This window comes from Pieris rapae, chromosome 17 (genome assembly GCF_905147795.1).
Source record: "Pieris rapae chromosome 17, ilPieRapa1.1, whole genome shotgun sequence".
In the NCBI taxonomy this organism is placed as follows: domain Eukaryota; kingdom Metazoa; phylum Arthropoda; class Insecta; order Lepidoptera; family Pieridae; genus Pieris; species Pieris rapae.
This window is the reverse complement of record NC_059525.1, coordinates 5042864-5065536: the sequence shown is the minus strand read 5'-3', so window position 1 is coordinate 5065536 and position 22673 is coordinate 5042864. Positions and strand designations below refer to the sequence as shown.

Below are 22673 nucleotides of genomic sequence, written 5' to 3'. Positions count from 1 at the left end.
AGTAGCATCACTTCCATCACTATTTAAATAAATGAGAAATAATTTTAAAAATTTAATCCTTAACAAATGTATACCATAACTTTAAATATGTTTACGCAAATAAACGAAGCTTGGTACATAATTTATAATAAGAGAAAATATGAAAGCGGCTTCATAATCATATTCCATTACAAAATACAAAGTTGAAATGTGGTCATTATTGATGACAATATCGCCAATAGAAAGCACAAAATTAAAATGACTAGTCATTACTTTACACATTATTACAAATTTACTGTAATATATTATACAACTGTAAAAACTTTTTTCCCGTACTTCCTTTATACTGTGCTTTTTAACCAGAAATAACAAGGTTATGTGGGTAAGTCATCCTAATCTATGGTATGTTAAGAATGAGGTTACAACTAATACTACCCATAACTCTCAAGGTATGACTAGATGATTGGACATTAAGTTCTTCTAGTACGACATTACACATAGTAAAGATGTAAACATTATTAATATTAAAATAATAATAAAATAAAAAAGCTTTTATTATTATCAGAATAACATATTTTATGTTCGGAGTCAAACCATTAATGACATTGGGTCATTAACAAACAAAATCCAACGTGGATAAAGGCAGAATGTAATATTTATTTATATAATAAACGGTACAAATATAAGAAGAGTATTTTCTCCAACTTTGATTTTGTTCCTTATGGAGTAGAGATTCTTGAGCCGTGAGGTTCAAGTGCACAGGCGCTTATTAAAGATTTAAGTCGGCGCCTAGTAGATAGTACTGGTGACCCCAGAGCTGGCACTTTCTTGGCTCAAGGAATAAGTATCGCAATACAGCGAGAAAATGCTTTAAAGTATAAATGGTAAATACTGTATACTTGATTGTAATCTATGTAACTAATAAATAAATATATTTACATTTAAACTGGAAGTCACCATATTGTTAGATAGTTATCGTTACCGTTAATGTAATATATATATATATATATATTTATATTTTTTTTTTTAATTTATTATATGTAATATATAATAAATTGAACTAACAACTACAGATATATACTCGCACTTTGAAGTCAATTTTTGTTGTTTTTATAATTTAATTTTTTAGTCTCTTCGTGTATGTTATTTCACTATAAGTGGTTATGACATATTTTAATGTATTTTATATCATTATGGCAATATATCCGTGTATCGAGCGTTAACCAGCTTTTAAAAAAAACCGTCGGAATTTTAAAATTAATTCAGTGGAGTATTTTCCGGATATTAAAAATAACTAAATCAATGACATTAAGGCGTCATCGTTCCTATGGTTTATATTTGAATGCTTTGTCATGTTGGTGTGTGATCTAACACATTTCGATTTCAACGAAAGTGTAAACTTTCAAATTTGGAACAAAAGTTTTTTGGTATTATGCAAAGCCGCAAGTCACTTCCGTCATGTTGAGATTTATCGTGACTTGTAAATTTCGTCTTTAGTACAGTAGAAGCGGGAGTCGCCCCAGGTTTAAGCTGTTCTTCGAATCTGTAACTAGAGATTTACATCATAATTTCAACGACTGGATTTAAGTCAGCTATCGAGTCAACAGTATTAATTCATCATTCTAGAGAATTCTGCTTAGTACTTTTAAAAATTTCGTTTTCATATTATTATTATTAAATTTTCCTATAAAAAAATGTTTAACGGATATAATAATATATATAATAATACCGAAAACCTTACATTACTAACGACGGAAAAATAAGTTCATTTAATTAAACTATCCATATTTATGAAATCAGAATGTTAAACCAACTAAAATGCCGGGATATTCCCGTGTTGATACTACACAACGTAAGTCGAATTAATTGCATAATATTTCGGGTTAATGTTATACTTTTAATCTGTATTTTAACGATTTTATCTTTTTATTGCCAGTTTTAGTACCAACAAGCGTAGTTAATCGTCTGTGACAGATCACGATGGCAGGCACGCGAGATCTAGTGCAATCGTGTTGAAATCGAGATGCATTCGTGATACAATAGATCGTGAATAATCGATTATGTTTCCGATAATTCGGTTCGGGAAATTCTGTGCGTGTAAAAATGCAATAATTTCCTATGTTCTTATGGAAAGGGAAAGCCTTTTTAAGTGATCAGGCCTTGTATGAGTTTCCTGTTACATTTATTGATTTTATTCATTGATTCGTTGCATTTTAAAAAGAAACTTTGTTACATTTATGTATTCGTTCTATTGCTTTAGTACTGATAAATACGTTAAATTTGTAAGAAATATGTATCGGTTAGTTCTCTATGTAGTTCTTCTGATTATCCCATCATCATTATCCCTGAGGTCGTAGGTTCGAACCTCGGCTGTGCACCAATGCGCATTTAACATTCGCTCGAACGGTGAAGGAAAATATTGTGAGGAAATCGGTTTAGACCCAAAAAGTCAACGACGTGTGTCAGGCATAGAAGGCTGATGACACCTAACAGTTTGACAAACGATCATAAAACAGATAAAGATATCTGAGAATTTTACTAATTTAATGCACTGAATTAAAAAAAAACTACTGACCTTATGTCGTTCAATTAGTTATGTAATCGGAAACACATAACGCCTTCACGATAATAATAATTATCACACGGTTGATGCAAGAAAAATACTACAATTCTAAAACGCGTCTGCGTTACTCGATGCACACAGGAGATTCTTCGTCAAATTTTGTCGTCTACAGTAAGCAATCATGAATTTTCTACGAAAGTAGTACCAATACGTAAGGTTGTAATTGGCAACATATTTATATTAATTTTATCCGTATCGCCTCGCCGTCCCTCGTTCCACAACTCGGCGTTTTTAAGACAGTTTTTGCCGCGTACCATCACTATTTGGATCCAGCTGCCCACTGAAGTAATTCCAAACTAATTCAGCTTATGGTCCTTCATGGAGCATACCGATTGAAAGTCCGGCAACGCACTTGCGTGCCTTCTGGCAATGCAAGTGTCCATGGGCGGCGGTAACTTAACATCAGATGAGCATACTACCCGTTTGCGTCCTAATATATAAAAACTGATGTAGGTTTACCCGTGAACAATTATGCGTTGCCATGGGAACGAAACAGAGCTATTTCGCCCCATTCCTCTTAATCATCCATGTATATCTGTATACAAACTTAAATAGAACTGTTGACTAGAGCATTAAACGCATGATCAAGGCACATAATTAATTGATCTATTAGTTACATCCAGTGACTTGATTCTCATTCACAAATGGGAACTGCGTGGTCGAAGTAAAATATGGCGCTGGAGTTTCTTAGCGATCTTCTGTCCCTCTTCTTTCGGGAGCTCATGTCTGAGCGTCTTTTGCCAACAAGAAAACATCTGAAGCGGGGTCTGTTTCCACCGGTTTTTATCCAACGTCTCTCTTATACAATTTACAGTTTTTCTTTTGGATTTTTGTCCTGCTAGTCTTTAAAATCAATGCCAATTGTGATTTTACACTCAATAGGTAGTAAATTATTGTTGAACATTCTCTTATAAGGACGAAACCAAATTAAATTGAGTAGTACAAAATTCGGTATTGGAATCGCAACTGAATTAAAAATTCACTTTGCAGTTTATATGACGATCAAAACGGGAATATTACATCGTTACTTAAACCATATAAATGAAGGCTATTGTCATATTTTATTATTGCTTGAATATAATATATATATATAAAAAATATAATATAATAGCTTGAAAAAAATATTGGAAAATTTACTCTCTAAACAACGCGTTTGTGAACGTTATTACTTGCCAAAGTGTGGCAAAGTCCCGTATTGCATGGGGGCAGAGTTTTTGCGCCACACCTTAACTGGAAGTAGACCGTACTGTTAGATTTTTTTATGCTCAAGTTTCTATGGTATTTTATGGGGAAATTCGGTAGACGTTAATAAAGCTAAAAATGTATTATTGGTGTTTTACGAACTCGGTATATTGACAGTACCAAGTTTATATATCCTTGAACCAGTAATGTAAAAAACCATCCCAAATTATTCAAAACATTCAAAGAAACTATCCCTGTGTATACCGAGGGATCCAACACGGCTGTGGGTACCTACATGCTGCACCACGATGTATGCAAAAAAATTGTTACGCCATGGCTATTAAACTATTTAATCACCTTCCTATAAGTTATAGATCAGTGACGTCCAATTCTATCAAGTGGAAGGTGATTTAATTTTTACTTACTACTACTTACTTAACTTACTTATTATTATGACGTAATAGTAATGTTTGTATTATATGACTTTATAAATTTAATATGACATTTGCATGCCTATTTATATAGCAGATTTTCCGTTTTTTTCGTTTTTAAATTATTGTATCTAATTGTACCACTATCTTAGCAAATAAACGTTTAACATTTCTTTTCAAACCTAAATCGTTTGTGGTAGATTAATACTGTCGAGTGGTTTACGTTTGTAAAGTACTGTCTGCCTTTCTCTAAACAAAATTTCTTAATTAAATTTTAATCGATTCACAATGTCTTGTTAAACATTCAAATTTAATACAACAATGGAACTCACAGACCAAGAAATAGTTAATAAAGGTTGAGCTGTTAACCTCAAATCAGAGAAACTGCTGACTGACCCACTCAGAGAACAATGCCTTTGAATAGCTTTTGGTGATTTCTCAACAATACGTTAAGTTACATGTATAATATATGCACTACAAAATCATTGAATTATCGTAATTAAAATAATTTGGAGTTATATATAGGCCAGGCAGTAATAATTACTTTTATTATGCGGTTCTCAACACTAAGATCATTCGTTCGAATTCCGTGTACGAAAATATTTTAAAATAAATATGTGCAATAACATTTGCCCGTGTTTTTGTTTCAAAAATCAATAACTTCATATAACAACATAGAATCGGGTTAAACCTGAAGCTGTACAAAACAAGTAGGTTAGAAGTTACTTAGAACTCGTTAAAAATTATTTCTTGAAGATTAGGTTCACAGAGCGAGGTCACATTGAATTGTGTTAGGTATTCATTTAATATTTTTATTGCTAGAACAATGAGAAAATTTATCGTATTTTTTACAACTCACGGATAAGAGTATTATAAAAACGCGTTATAATTACAAAAACATCTTTGTTTTTGCACTGTGATAAAAATAATTTTTCTACATGTATATTTTTTTCCAAGTAAATAGTATTTTTTTTAACCTTTTATTAATAAATTTTCTTCTATCTATAAAATTTAGTTTTTTTATGTCGTAATTTTTTGAATTGTATTTTTTAATTTTTATTTCTTGCAAAACTTATGTTTATATAAATTGTCATACATATTAGATATAATAGATAGACTTAATAAATAAATAAAATATATCATGTTAATAACGAATGTGATTGTTTGAAGTAAGTACATCTTCGTCATATTCGCCATCTGTATTTAAAAATAGCATTAAGCCGAACCGAATATCGTCAAGTTAATAGAAACAGCGCGCAAACGATTTGAAAAGTCTTCAATGGAAGTATTTGATAATTATAAAAACAAAAAGTTCACATTTAAGTAAATTGCGTTGTTTAACAACAGTAGTCTTCTTGAATGCTAAACACGTAGTTAATGCGTTTATTTATTAACTCCCCAAACCACAAAAGTCACTCCTATGACTATCATATCACATCATAGAGGTAGTATATAATATATATAGGTAGATATATAATATAAACTGTTAAATTTTTTTGGAGCTGTTAGACTCATCAGGTATGACTGTCGTAATACCCTGAAACGCGCATACAAGTTCTGGACCATATTCACAAAGAACTTCGGGCCGAAGAAGGCTGGTTCAGAGGAAGTACAACAGTCTCTTTTCTCGACAAAATCCAAACGCGTGAACCTGCAGAAGTGGAGAAACTTGCCAACAATCTGAAGTGAAAAATATATTTATTGAGTATAACCCATAAGTAAATTGCGATTTTGTAATCAATTTTTGAATCACAATCTGTATGTCTTTTGGAATTTGAACGAAGAAATATTAAAAAAAAATCGTTAATTTAAAATAAAAAATACTTTGTTGTGAAAATTTAATTAAAGCCACATGGTATGTAAATTATATATATTTTATATTTGCATGAAGTCAATGAGCTCGCTGAAGTTTATAGCGTATTATTAACTGTAACAATAGCGCCCTCATAAGCCTGCATACCTTATCAATAAACCGTATTTCGCTAAATCATACAACGGTACAACTTCTACAATCTCTATTCAAACAAAAGAAGTCTTATAACTTTAACATATTCCTTTTTCGATGAGGTAAGACTTAACACATCAATATATTTAGCACATTCAGTTAAGAGTAGACACAAGTACCTATTCATTGATGCGATAATTTCAGCACAAATTTTCATACAATAGACGGGCCTTTTTTATGTAACAGTGTAAACTACTACTTGCCCATGGATACTCACATTGTCAGAAGGAATTGGAACACGATTTGAAGGACCCTAAGTCGATTTGGTTCGTAAACACTGCAGTGTAGGTTCCACATAGTAGTGGTGTATGGTAATAATTGCCTTAAGAAACGCTTAGTTGTTGACGACGGAAGTCTAGGTGATACGGATAATATTTTGTATTCTGCCATGACGTCCGACGCAAATCAGCTTAAGGTATTAATCATTCCTCTGAACACTCTCCATTGTAAATACGGTAGATTCACACTCGAATAGATCCAACATAAAATATGTTTTCAACGTAATTCTATATACCTAATAACTAACCTTAAAATTTTATTAATTAAAATAAATTATTAAAAGGAGTCCCCTTAGGCAGGGTTCCGAAGATACTGGCAGCGTTCCCCCTTTAAATAGCTAGACTTATTCTTTGTGCGAGGTAGCTGCCAGCTCTTCGTTATCCTGTGATGTCGACTAACCTTTTTAGTAATTCCTGTTTTCAAATACGTCAATCGAAAGGAAAAGAATTTAGTAACTTAATAATTACAATATTCTTTTCCTTTGAACCTAATGATTGTATCTATTGTTCGTGTGGTTTAGTTAATACGTGACCAAAGCAATCGATTTCTTCAAATAAGCGTCTTTAGAATCACTGCACATTCGGCACAGACGTGACATTTCGTTATTCTTACACACAACAATATTGATGAGTTGGCATATTATGTAAACTTTTATCAGTGTCAAATTATTTCATATACCATCCGCACGACTTTCTTTTGGAGCCCAAAGGACTTGTATTTAATGCAGTACTAGATTTAAAAAAAATTCTTAACCATATTTAGATTACAACTTTGAAAAAGGAACAAAATGGCATAAGACCTTCTTCCTGTATCAGACACAGATGAAAATTTGCGAATGTATTAATATTAAGCATTTGAATTACTTTTCAAATCTGATTGTAAAAATTGGAGTAAAATGCATACAAAAATGTTTCAAGAAAAATTAATATAGTCTTAATCGTTACACGGTCCAGTTTCCGGCTTGTTAGATAAGGCATATTACGAAAGTGGTTCACATTTGGAGTTTATAAAGCTAAGTTATGCAAGTCAAACTGTGTTTATGAATAATCGGTAATTATCGCGAGCACGTGGAAATTATTTTAAGCGCGCAACTCAATCTTGTTTAGTCGCGTTCTTCATTTCTGAAGGTCGTAATATTTTTAACAAGGCTAGGCTTGTACGGCAAGTGTGGCTTAGGATTCCTTATACATATTATTACGAATGTTTCTAGATTATTGGCGAACCATCTCCAAAGGAGCAAATTAGTGGCACAGTGTACTTTCGTCACTATCTTAGTATGGACATATTCATCTTTTTCTTAACTAGGGCATTTTCAGTCTGTCTGAATTGGAATAACCTAAATAATGCTTCAAGCTCTATCCTCTTTATCTGACATTGAAGTACAATTTTTGCGCCGAATATTGTTGACTAATACTAGACTAATGTCTTGACTAGTCTCTCCTTGATTCTAGATTGCGTCTTCAATAGAATCATATTTATTATAGGTAAATTAGGTTAGACTTATTAGCATTTCGTTAGGCTTTGTGGCTTAGACTTAATTCCATGATGTCTCAGTAATGTATTTAAAAAATATATATTTGCAAATTTCTGGTGACAATTTGTAAAGTGGGTTCTAAAGGTAACAAACAAACAAGTTAAAGCTATTCAATTGCTCGTTTTACATTAGAGGCTGCATGTACGACCTCGTTTCAAAAAATTTGAACTTGCACTTTCGATACTTTCTCCAATCGGCGCGTCTCAAGAGTATGGTCTTTATTTTGACTATAAGAGGTGAGCATTTTAACATAGAAAGGGCTTCCATGTAAAGTAAAAAATACACTTTTGTACCTAAACAGTTTTAGATAGAGATTTATATTGAGACGAAATCTCTATATATCTTTTAAAAAGAGTGTAGAAATAAAAAACATCCGTTTAGTTCCTTAATATATTTAAACAAGTTAAAAATATTTTATGTAATAAACTTGGGAAGCTATATAAACTAAAGGATTAATAACTGCAATGTTTCCTAAACACTAACGCACGCAAACAATATCTTGGCCTCCGAAATGAGAATCTTCTAACGCTCCCTGTCTTGTGCCATCTCTTGCCAATAGTCAAATCCTCAGATCCTCCTCCATATTGTTTTGATATTTGTTATTTTTATTGCAATTTTTTAATTGACACTGTGTAACCCATAAGATACTCCGGAGTTTTTTTATCTTAAACGACCAAAAATATTCGAATCTACATGATTAATGTAAAATGACATGACATTGTATAAGTCCCATCAAACCTCCCTGTATACAGCCTTTCTTTTTTTATGACGTCACTCCGATTGTGTTTCTGAACGCAGTTGCATGTTAGCTGTACTACTTAGAAGGCGTATCTTAGCTTGCCGGTTTTGCAAGAACAAAACGCGGTTTTTAGTTATTGAAGTGACGTGTTTAATAGTTTCGTGAGGAACATGGGATATTTCTAAGGTGAGTTTTAAATCTCTATATTAATTTTACTTCAAAAATACCTAAAGAAGACTTCTATTATTTTTTAACACCGGCAAAAAAATATAGCAAACAATATTTCAGTAGATATTTCGAAATAGTTTTATAGGTACGTAATTTTATTTTGTTAAGGCGATTAATCTTTTAAACCAAATTCTACTTTAAATTTTTGAGATTACTATGCGAATACAATGTATTGCGAACCTGCGTTCGTTTCGAGTGTGCTTTTGTTATGCGAAAAATACCCCGAATATTTTTCTGTTGGTTTGTGTTTGTTATTTTTATTTTAAATTTTTCCGGCAAATTCTGTACGAGATAAAATTAAGCTTTGTAAAACTAAACCGAGTCAATAGTATGATTCTTAATACATATAGAGATATCAGGATTAAATTCCAAAAAATAGAATTTGTTGACAATGTTATTTGCATACAATTTTAGAACATTAACAACCGTATTATAATACCAGTTTTAAATAAACTTGTATAATTTAGTAGTTAAGTTTATACCTAGACATGTTAGCTCACAGGGTTTTCCATACAATTGATCACAGGAATAGATCAAGATTTCTTTAAAACTATTATTATTTAATATATATAAAAACTTACCACATTGTAAAATCTTAAAAGATTAATTATACTAAACAAATTTCAGTTATTTCGTTTATTTAGAATATGTACTTAGATAGGATTTTTTATATTTAATACTTAGTTACGCTTACATAACGTTTATTTAACAAATTACCGTTCGTTAACAAACTTGGCATACTTAAATTGTTAAGTCAAAGTTTGGACAGTTATACTTCGGGATATATTTCATAATATATTTTTTAGGTTTAATTACATACAAAAAGGATAAAAGGTTTAACGTCGAAATCCATACGATTTCTATTAAATAGTTCCGGATTTCCATAATATGTCCTTGAGTCTATACACAGATATCAAAACACGAAAGATTAAACACGCTTTATTACTTCAATCAAATGAGTGCTGAATTATATAAAATTATAATGCTAACTCTCAGACTCCTTTATTGTACAACGACTTAATTTTTAAGTTTTACTTTAAAGGTATAATTACCCTTCAGGCACCAAGGTTAAGCCCCTTAGTGATTTTGTTTAAGCGGTAATGAAAAAAAAAATCAGTTAGAGTTTCCCCGCGAAAACACATAATGACATCATTCTTGAATAGTCTGCGCCAGTCGTCGTAGTCGTTGTTGTGCAGGGAAACGTCAATTGACAATATTTATAAGTAGGACAATATTTTTTCAGTTAAGCCTTAATATTATTTCGATTGCTTTTCATTACTGGATAACCTTTATACATTACTATGTATTAATTTCTGTAGTAAGCTCTTAACTATAACTTATAGAAAACATGCAGCCAGAAGAGAACGCGGGGCAATCCCCTGTAAACAATTAAAATCTTCTAGCACATAAAAAAATAAACGACTTTTTTTCAACGCAATAATGAACTCCTTTATAGTCTGAGAGAACATTTAGATACAAAGTTTAACTACTCCCTACTGTATCATTTATTTAATGTAGTAGGTTACTAAACTCTAACAATATTCAAATGCGTAAGAAAATGAAACCGTTGCATAATAGTTTAATGTAATTAAATATTCATGATACTCTCATTTACATACATTATTGTTTAAGAAAGGAAAATCGTGTATATTAAATTAAAATAATGAAATGAGATTTATTTTACACAGATGGAAGGTCTTGCAAATGTTCTGAATGATATAGACCAATTTAATTAATATGTTTGATAATGGGATTATCACGAGTATGAAACCAGGTTTGTTTGGTGTGTTTGGTTAATCTCACACAATCCAAAAAACAATATATTTTATGAAATAAACATTAACAGCATCACAAATGCACTTTTTACACCACTTTAAAAATTACCTAATTACTACGTCTTTCAAATAAAATAGGTTTTGAGTCAAAGGTCTTCAAAATGTTAATCGTAATTCTCATTGCATATAACAAATGTAATTAAACATTTTCACAACCACTTTAATCATAAATCATTTAAAAAATCTCACGAACTAAATGTACAGCAGCACGTGTGAATTTTCGAATGGCGCGAAAAATGACCGCGGATTCGCTAGCCGGGCGCTGCCACAGATAATAATCAAACTTTTTGCTAATGCCATGAAAATCGGCGGGAATCGTTTTGGTGACATTAGCTTCATTAGTTGGCGGTCGGTTAGCCATAATATACCGTAATTAGTAGTTGTAAAACTTTACATTATACTATTATTATTTTATTGTATAAAGTTTTACCAGGTTTATCAATCAAAAATTATGTCGATGTAAGTTTGTCTTTACGTAAACCTACATAAAGGAGATATTTAGATTCGAATGGAAAATCATGAACGTAAAGGTTTAAAATTTAAATGAAGCTATTTTGGTCGACTGTATCAGTCGCATGATAAATTCTTTTTTGGGTTAGTATACATTAGATTTTATTTCAAAGTAGAGCGACAATATCATTTTCTAGAACATAATCTTTTTAAATATAGAACGTTAAATCCATTACCCAGATTATAAATTCCTATATATATAGCTTTGCGTAATACGGTATGTACACCACACCGTTCTAATGGACTACGATGAAACGAGGAAATTGCTAGTCAGTTGATAATCCGTTACTTAATCTATGTTATATGTAGCATTGCAAAACAGTTATTTTTAAACTCCAGCTATTCACTATTAACAGTTCTTTCTTTTAGTTTTCATTTTGTATTAATTTTTAAACTGATCATTGGTACATTGTAACCTTCAACTTTGTTTGCTTATTGTAATCCTTAGCCCATTGACAGACTATAAGTATTAACATGAAACGTGACGTGACACTGTCAAAGGTTGTGATTGTCAGTTTAATGACCGATTATGTGTGTTTCCACAGATCATAAAATTATTTTTGTGATCTGTGAAAGTACATGTTAGGAGATGTCATAAGCTTTTACAATAACTTTCCACTATAAACGATATCTAAATTCGCTTGTTAAATTGTTTTTTTAGATATAGTTAAAATTAGTTTATTTAACCCTTTTAAGTTAAGTTAAGTTTGTTATTATTATTATTATTTTATTTTTTTTAAAGTGTGTGTCTATATTATCTTTTACACTACTAATATTAGCGGTTTATATAAGTTAAAAATTTATAAACTTAGTACACCTATAGATAAATATCATTGTTAACACATGAATCACGATAGTGAAGCTACTGAATTTGCATCGGTCTCTTCGTCAGATTACGATTCTTTCCATAGCGCTGAAATATCTCCCCCTCCCTTGCATTGTACCCTCACGGCTTTATTCAAAGACCAATCCAGACACTTTAATGCCGTTCATATCAATGCACAAAGCGTTCCTGCTCACCATTTGGACTTGTTGACAACCTTTGTATCCAACGAAATTCATGCTATCCTCATATCAGAGTCTTGGCTGTCTCCAGCCCTCTCCTCCATCAGCTATTCTATCCCCGGTTTTAACCTAATAAGAAATGACCGAGTTGGTATGCGTGGAGGTGGCGTCGCTATTTACCTACGATCGCACATCCCTTACACTATTGTCAATATGTCTCCACAACCACCACCACCTAATGCATGCGAGCATCTTCTGATCGAGGTTATGCTCAGTAAAACAAAAATTCTCCTTGGAGTGTTCTACTCTCCTTCTCTCTTAGTCGACTATTTTTCAGGCTTTGATGATACTCTTGAAAGGTTTGCGCCTCTCTATAAAAACATAATAGTTATGGGTGATTTCAATACCTGCTTAATAAAAGACGACTGTCGATCGAAAAAGTTGCTCTCCATCACTGACTCTTATAATCTTCATAACCTGCCACTTAGCGCCACGCACAAAGTCCCAGGCTCCACTCCTTCCCTATTGGACCTTATATTTACCTCTTCTCCTGACCTAGTCACTAGTCATGGCCAACTTCCTGCTGTTGCCTTTTCTCATCACGATCTCCTTTATTTGTCCCTCAATCTTAAACCTCCCAAACTAAAACCCACCGTAGTTCTTAGGCGTAATTTTGCTGCGATCGACTCCGAGCGTCTGCTTACTGATGCAGCTAAAATCGACTTTAGCACGATTTACGAGTGTCCCACCCTCAATGGTAAAGTTGATCTACTAAATTCCTCCATTACTAATCTTTTCGATATTCATGCCCCTTTGAGGCCAGTTAAACTCAAGCATTTACCTGCTCCTTGGCTCAATGATGAAATCAAAACTTTGATTAAACAAAAAAACCGTGCTAAAGCCAAGATGAGAACAGCCAAAACGGACAAGGATCGTGTATTTTACAAATCCTTGCGCAACCGTTGCAACACGCGTTGTCGGGATGCGCAGAGAAGACACATTCACGACTCAGTGTCAAGTGGGGATCCCTCAAAAACATGGAATTTTTTAAAATCTCTGGGTGTCGGTAAGCCGCCACGTGCTTCCATATCTCCCGATATCGAGGTAAACAGCCTAAACGCCCATTTTACCTCTCACTCTACTCTTAGTAATATCGATCTGGATTTAACACTTGAGAATATATCATCTCTCCCTCGTCCTAGTTTTCCATCTTTCTCATTCGCTGAATTTTCTTGCCAGAACGTTGAATCTGGTATTTCGTCTATTCATTCCAATGCTGTTGGTTCTGACCTGATTGGTCGCGCTATGATCATACCTATTCTCTCTCTTATACTTCCTGTAATCACACATATTTTTAATTTTTCCATTTCTACAGGTGAATTTCCTTCTTGCTGGAAGGATGGACTTATCATCCCTATCCCCAAAAAGGCTAATCCTAGTACTTTTTCTGATTTTCGACCCATCTCAATTCTGCCTTTTCTATCCAAGGTACTTGAACGCCTTATACATGATCAATTAAATGATTTCCTTAACAAAAATTCCATACTGAGTCCACTTCAGTCCGGGTTTCGATCTGGACATAGCACGACTACTGCTCTGGTCAGGGTAGCCGATGATATTCGCGAAGGCATGGACCACAAACAACTCACAATTCTCACACTACTAGATTTCAGCAACGCTTTTAATACTATTAATTTTGAAATTTTAATGGAGTTGCTTAGGTCTATAAATATTTCTTCACATGCTGTTAACTGGTTCTCTAACTATCTTAATGGGCGCCGCCAGTGCATTAAGACAAGCGATTGCGTATCTCAATGGAGTTTCATTGAATCTGGCGTACCGCAAGGTGGCGTACTTTCTCCTCTTCTTTTCGCTATTTATATTAACTCTTTAACGTCCCGTCTTTCTACTAATTTTCATTTATACGCTGACGATCTCCAAATCTACGTTCAATCAAGTCTCGATGATCTCCCGCAGGCCATACATTCCACAAACTATGAGCTGGCAAAGATAGTTGACTGGAGCAAAAATTTTGGTCTTCTAATCAATCCCAACAAGAGTAAAGTCATAATCATTGGCAGCCCCTATTTCACGACGAGAATTGATTGGGCCACTGTACCACCTATACATATCAACGGCGTAACTTTAAATATAAGCCGTGCAGTTAAAAATTTGGGGGTCTTATTTGATCAAAACTTATCCTGGGAGCAGCATGTCAAAGAAGTTAGCCGCAAATTGTATGGTGCCTCTAGTATCCTCCGACGTCTCAGTAATTTCCTTCCCTTTAGTACTAAAACCTCACTGGCACAATCTCTCCTCCTGCCTTTACTGGACTACGGCGATTCTTGCTCCTCCGATATGAGCGAGGAATTGCTAAACAAACTGGATCGTCTCCAAAACTTCTGTATCCGATTTATTTTCGGTCTAAGAAAGTATGATCATATCTCTGCGTTCCGTAAGCGGCTAGGTTGGTTACCCATTCGACAGCGACGTGATGCTCATATTCTCCATCTCCTATATTCCATCCTGTTCAATCCTAAAACTCCTTCTTATCTCAAAAATGATTTCAAATTTTTGGGTTCACATAACTATAGTTTACGCTCTTCCGAAAACTATACCCTTGAAATCCCATCTCATAACTCCTCTTTTCTTGGCGATTCCTTTAAGGTTTCAGCAGTTCGGCTATGGAATTCACTTCCCGTCACTATTCGCTTAGCTCCTTCTCTATCTTCCTTTAAATTTCTGCTTTATAAACATTACCTGTCCATGTCATACCACTAACTACTTACTGACGTGTGAGCGATCTTTTTCATCTTATATTGTCCTGATTCATGTGCACTGTTTACTTTTTGTTTTGTTTTATGTAACTTGTATCAGTTTAGTTTATTTTTATTTCTTTTTGTTTCTGTTAAGTATGTTTTGTTTTTTTTTTTTTTCCCTTTTTATTTTTGCACTTCTTGCCTACCTTATCTAATATACTCATAGTGGTTTTTTTTTCCTTTACTAACAGTGGTTGTCTGGAAGAAATCGCTCTAAAGCGATAAGGCCGCCAGTTGCTTGTCATTAAATTATGTTTAATATTTTCCTTTTATGTAATGCAACAAAGTGTAAATAAATAAATAAATAAATAAATAAAATATTCTAGAACGTACAAAACATTTACATTTATCTATATTAAATCATATTTTCTCCAGTTTAGGTTTTTGTGTTGTTTGTTTGTGCATGCCGCCCGCACCTATCTTAATTTAAGTTAATGTTTTTTTATTAGAAAGAATAAAGTTTTGTTGGCTAATTTGCCCGTCCTTCTAGTTGCGATATATATTTATAATATTAACTGCAAAAAATCTACTCATATATCTACTTAGGTTAAAAAAATATACTAATAATTAAATATTTAAATTTCACCAAACTTTGCAAACCAAGTAAAAAATCTTAACGCGTGATTGGACCTCGACCCAATTATGAAAGGTATTAAGTATAAAAAAGCTAATTTACTTTTCTTTAGCAAATACTCGCATACGGTTATTAATTATATTATTAAACTGTAAAGTACTTAAATAAAGTGGAGAGGTAGAAACAAAACATTAGGGCCTTAAAGAATATTTTATTTTTTATTTTGTTGACTTCGGCCAGAATTATAAAAATAAATGTATGTATTTACATTTATTTTTATGTTAGATCGATAAATTTTCCAAAATAGCAGTAATTTATTCAATAACTAAAATCTCAATCAAATAATTGTATGCATTTATTTCCTTACCTATATATCTTTTGCGCCAAAAGTAATCAATTCGCCAAGCAATTCAGCCCGCCATACGTTATAGCGCCACAGACTGTGCAATTTTTTTTCCAACACATAACTTTATATATATTAAATTACTTAGATGTTATAGTTTCTATGATATACAGATGGGATTTATTCATATTTCAGTTCCGGCAAATGAGCACTATACGGTGTACATACCAGTTCAATGCCCGCTGATGTAATATTTTCGTCCTACAAAGTCATTCTGTAACAAAAACTATATAATAACTAGAATATTTTAAAAATGTATTTAAATATTACTTGAATTTTCAAGTTTATCATTTGTATCGGTGACACAAAAAATACAAATTGTATTTTTATTTTATTTTACATTTTTACACATTTAAATCAGGAGTATAGCCGATGAAATGCCTATAGCACTTAAAAGCTAAAACTTGTAATTGAACGTTCTTATATACTATTCTACCAGTGCTGCTATTCTGTAACTGACCAAATGAATATTTAGGGAACTACCGAAACTGCATACAATATTGTCAGCGTCTCAAGCTATTAAAGTATTTACAAATCATTGCCAACGTATTTTTTTTTCTAACGGAATGGCAACCCCGATTTTTTTTTATTCTTGAAGATGTTTATTTATATACGAGGCTTTACAATTAATTTCAGATCTCACATGTCAAATTAAAATAAATTATTGTTAATTTATTTTGTTAAATTATACTTTAACAAAATAAATTAATTTATGTTGAATTATACTTTAGATCTTGTGATCTAAAGTATAATTCAACACGGAATGGATGCGCTCGATTTGATTGGCTTTGTTTTTGTCTGTTATTTATGTGTTAGTTATGTATACATTTCCTTAATGTCATTTTCAATTTATAATAAGCATTCAGAATCTTAGTACTAGCTCTGTCACATCCGACAACGATCAAGATCCCAATAATGGGTCTTGAGAGAACCTGTACAACGAACTTGCATCCAAACCATAGGGGGAAGGTTAAAGAGTACGGGCGCTGGTTGCTGTCATAAAATTATTCCAAAGTTAGAACTAATTTATACCATCATATAATACCATGTATTCTGTAAGATATATTTAGAAGTATTTCTTAAGGAATAAATATTTCAATTGCTGGTTTGAAATGAAATCATAAGAACGACTTTATTAATTTATTATTTAAATTTAATTACATATTTAAATTTATTATAATATCGAATGAATGAACTAGAAACAGACAACGATCAAAGTCGATGTAAGCTTACTAATTTTATAATATATCTTAGGGATCATCGTTTATGGCGACTCTTACCGAATATTATACTCTTTTCGAATACAACATATACCACATTCGATTCGCGCATAGTTATTATTTATTTCACTATAAATATATACTTACTCAATCAGTACAAGCGAAACATGACAGAGAAGCTAGAATTTACGTATAAATTTTCTCAGTTTAGTAATATTTGCTCAGTTGTCGCAAGATGGTGAGCAGACAAATATTTTTTTTTATTTTGAAGTTTCATGCGTTAAAGGGCGTATTTAAGAAATAAATATTATTTCTTTGAACTATTTGAGGTAATATTGACCCGCAGACAGTGTACCTTGATGTAAAACGAGAAAAAATCGTTTTCAAATTTTTATTATATCATTAATATAAATTGAAAGTCATAACATAAACCACACGCAACATTTACTTGCGATTTTACTGTAGAAATCGATGTCTTTAGTAATTTACAACCAATGACCGCGAAACGCGAAAGTAAGAGCTTTTTGTTAAAAACCATTAAGACATTAATTTTCATATTACGATTTCATTTTATATTTAATAATTTATAAGCTTTCGAAATGTGATTTTTAATATAAACAGAGGTTTCTTTCGTCGTAAGTAGTAGTAACTTGCATTTGATCCCTAATTCCTTGGGAAACAATAATTCAACTCAGAAGGCTGATCACGAATTTACCTAAGTATATGGAAAGCATAATGATATACTTTAGTGTTTGCGTGTCAATATTTAAAATCATTGTAACTCTGGCAATGTGAGGCCATGAGATTACTTAACATCAGATTATACTCCTCTGCCCGTTAGGCCCTGTTTGACAAGTTTTATTCGGAAAATTCTCATTTCCTTTGCCCTCTTATGTTCTTTAGGAAAGGTTCACTAATTCAGCAACTGTTCTCTATTGATACTGGGCATGTTCACACAAGATATTAGACTCTATTTCATATTATTATACTGCGCAATTATAAAAGGCTTTTAAGAAAAATCGTAATATGGAATTTAAATTTTTGCCCATTTTTAACTTCCGTGATCTACAAGATATGATGGAACCAATGTATAATAATCAAGATTAAATAGGGACCTCCACAATTCCGATATGTTTTCTTATTTGAATAAATTTCAAAGATTTATTTTCCTTCAAATGCCGCCAGACATATGTAGATAATAACAGTTTAAAAAAACTTACACACAACCTTGACAATTACTGCTTTGTTCATATTTAATTACCAACAATAATTAAATGGCAGCAATTTATTAGGTTTCATTGTGTGAGACTTAGTGCGTTTAACTCCATATATTTTTAATTTTATTTTTATATACTACCACTATGTTTAGTATATAGTAGGTCCTGAATCCCGGGCATAACCCAGGGGCGATCTGTCTATGTACGCATTTAACTCTAGCACAGTGAACGAAAACATCCAAACAAAACCAGGATGCCAAATTCAAAAAGTCGACCTCGTTTGGTAGGCCTATAAAAACTAATAAATTATCACAAAACATAAGTTCTGTATATATATTACATGTATATAGAATACTATATACTTTTTTATAATATAGGGGGCAATCGGGCACAAGGCTCTGACGATTCCCACGCCCATACATTGCCAGAGGGCTCACATATGCGTTGCCGGCCTTTTAATATGTCTAAAAAAACTATAACTACGTCTGAGAGTACCGACTGTTTCTGTAAACAATCGCAATCAATGATTGATTGATTTGATGAAAACCAACTAGTTTTAACTAAATTATGTAATTTGTCATTACATAGTTTGGGAATGACAAACCTTTTGATTAAGTTTAGATTGAGTAGGTGGTAATTAGTACTTTCTATGCCACCCACTAGCCGCCTACGAGACAATTCGAATTTCGACCCACATTATGCAGATTCCAGTTATCTATCTGTGCTTTAGACATTTACTGATAAATAACTTTTTAAATATTTTAACTGGCTTGTTATTGTCAGAACACTGAACCTGATCGTGGACCAGCCCATTTTTATTCATTAAATAAAAACATCAGTTGCGCTACAACCTTTTAAGGCCCCAGGCCTCAGATTTCTGTATCTGTTTTATGATCAGTTTCAATCTAATAGGCAACATCCTACACAGTTCGTGCGAGTATTAAAAGCGTACATAGAAAGAAAGCCAATAGTTTAGCCGGGACTCGTACTCCGAGGGATGAGAATCTCACAGCGGGGGCCAATAGGTCAACACGGCCCTTTTTTTTTATAAATAACTTATAATGATATATATAATGACTTAATAACCAACGAAAGAGGTTATGAATTGGACATGTAATTTTTGTTTTGCTTTTATTCAAACATAATTTTCGCGTTATTGGCTGATACATTAGTATCAAATACAAATGAATTATCATTAACCCATATAATGGTTTTAGAAACAGGGTGAACATAATTATACAGTAGTATATAAATAAATTGTATATAATTTTACTTTTTGTCCAAGATTCAAAAATCTGAAAGAAAAAATTGTTTATGTGACATTTGACTTTACTGAAAAAACCTAACATTCCTTTACTTTTAATGATTATTTCACACGTCGAGTTCACAAATATTTCTTACCAGTTCTCGTTCTAGGCCTTGATTTGGAAACGAATATCTTTTTTTTTAATAATAACGTTCATACACATACAAATACAATTAAATTAAATATTATTGATTGAATTTGATTTAAAAAAGATACCCAAGCATTGCCACAAACTCGATAATTATTTGTTCTTCGTTATCGGCAGTTTAAAAAAAACAAATTTGACACTGATTTTGTAAGATCTTCAAGATATTGAAAATATTAATCCATGTTCTGAGTAAGGCTATCTCAAATACACATGACATCATAAACAAACCGAATAAACGCGAATGTAAGCAGCTAACAAGTGCCATTGCAATGGCGTAGTGTACAACATTCGTCACGGCATTTTTGCGCCAAGTGCCTTACAAAATTGAATTACTTTTCTGTTAAAGATTATTACAGATATTACCACTTATGTAATACAGTAAGAAATATTTACTTCACTTTATAAAAGGCAATTTGCATCGATTACAATTTTAACAGTTGAATGACTCTAGACTATATAATACTATAAAATATAGTGTTTTGTTATTTCATTGCCTCTGAAGCTCAATTAGCCAATTGAAGGCATTTTAGCTAAAAACTTTCGGTTTGAATTTAGCGACACAATAATTGTAATATACTTACTATTTTCCATTAATTGCAAAAAAACATAAATAGAAATAGCGTCATAAAATGAATCATTACTATTGAGAACAAAATATTTTGAAATTGGCAATTTATTATTATTATTTATATTTAAGTCATTGGTTTGACTCTAAACATTTGTTTTAATAGTAGTGCCTATTATTAATAATTTTGAGAAAGTGTCTAAAGTTATATAAGAATTGAAAACAGTTTACGGAGACTAGAAGATAAAAAAAAAGCGTGATTAAATTATATTAACAGATTGATTGGGCTAAATAAAGTACTAGTGTAATAAAAAATAATAGTACATTTTTGTTTAATATTCATAATAGGCAAAACAAAAGCAGGAATCGTTTGTTTTTAAAGGTACATGCGAACTGTTTAACGCAAAATGTTCCTAAATCACGCGCCGATATTCTTTAACAACTGTTGTTTTGCTGACTGTACATTGATTGACTTAACATTCTAACTGTTCTCATTACCGTTATATGAAAGGAAAATAAGGTAATTAGGTACTGGAAATATCACATTTCTGATGTACACAAAAGTTGATCGTGTATTCGTATACTGCTTTCTTTGTTATTTGATACTTTGGGAGCTCACCTACTTAAAGCTCAGTGTAAAACAGAGGAGGTAGCGTTAATTCGTAAACAATTAAAATGCCGATAACGAAAGACAACAAAATGTTACGCAAACGTTTATTTTCATAATTAATAGACCAAGTTTCCTTGCGATGTTTTTGTTTATAGCAAATAACATAACGACATAACCTAGAGTATAGCTATCGTTTAACAATCACAGAATCAAGGCATTGTATACCGCTTAACTGCTTTAATTATTCACATGAGGTCTCTCGCCTTGAGAAATGGGTTCGGCTGGCTGGCCTACGCCCGAACCCAATAATTAATCCACAAATTGTGACAGACGTGACAGACCGTGACAGACAAAGATTAGAAAGAAGACAATCCATTTTTGGTGACGGATACAATGCAATTTTGCTCTTTGCTCTTTACACTCATATATGATAATCAATCAACACCAAATTTGTACGGTTTTATTTACCTTAAATAAAACCGTACAAATGAAGTTAAAAAATACATGTCTATGTTTAAAACATATTAAATAGCTTATTATTTTAAAAACGCGTGTTACTTAAAATTTATATCGCCAGATGGCTATTACAGTCTTCCGATTGGTTATTGGCACTTTTATCAATATTTGGTTTTAAAGTTTAATATCTCAGGTGGTCAAAAACAGATTGAGATAGGTTATTGGGTTTGGGTGTTAATTAACCAGTTCTTCACACAAAATAGACGACTGTTGGTGAGATAAAATGACTCCACAACCAATGATCTCCGTCCACTTTAACTTAAAATGTAGTAGAAGCGAATTCTTACTTCTTAAATAAACTAAAATAATTAAGACAGAAAAATAGTTTTTAAAGAAAAAACAGTTGGCAGTTGTATTCATGTATCTACAAGGTTGGCAAAATATGAGTGAAACAAAAAAAAACTCTTATCACTTACACCAAAACAGCGAAGAGCCGTTTGTTTTAATGTTCGAGAGATGTTTTTCTTTATCGAGTATCGTATGACTGCGAACAATACAGACGTTACAGTTTTTATTTACATTTTTTTGCTGGCAAAAACCTCGTAATGAAAATACTATTCGAACGGGGAACGAAATTGTTTTTTCGTATTTACTTACAGATAAAAGTGAATTTCTTGTACATATTGGCCCACTCTGCTGTCTATCTCTATGCATAACCCGAAACGGTTTCCGGAAATCAAACCCTGGATTGGACATGTTACACATATGTGCAAACCTATAAACACACATATTTGTGTACCTAATATGCCATAAAAGCACACGCAAACTTAATTTAAAAGAATTAAGTATATTCCGATAAATTGTTTTCCGACTATTCCGGGCGAAAAAAAATCCTATACGTTTTGACATTTCATCAAATGTCGGTAACTATTTGACAGCGTAATCACAAATAAACACGCTACGTTCTATGATAATGACACATTATACCGGCACTGCGCGGGAGTA

At 32.3% G+C, this 22673-nt stretch overlaps 1 protein-coding gene across 1 annotated transcript in view; it reads left to right on the top strand.

Moving 5' to 3' along the window:
- Window positions 1-8823: 8823 nt before the first annotated feature.
- The window catches only part of LOC111003803, a 30301-nt gene continuing 16451 nt past the window's right edge, over window positions 8824-22673 (top strand). The window contains exon 1 of the mRNA XM_022274498.2: window positions 8824-8958. The gene's annotated coding sequence lies outside the window, so the exon portion shown is untranslated. The remainder of the gene's footprint in view (window positions 8959-22673) is intronic.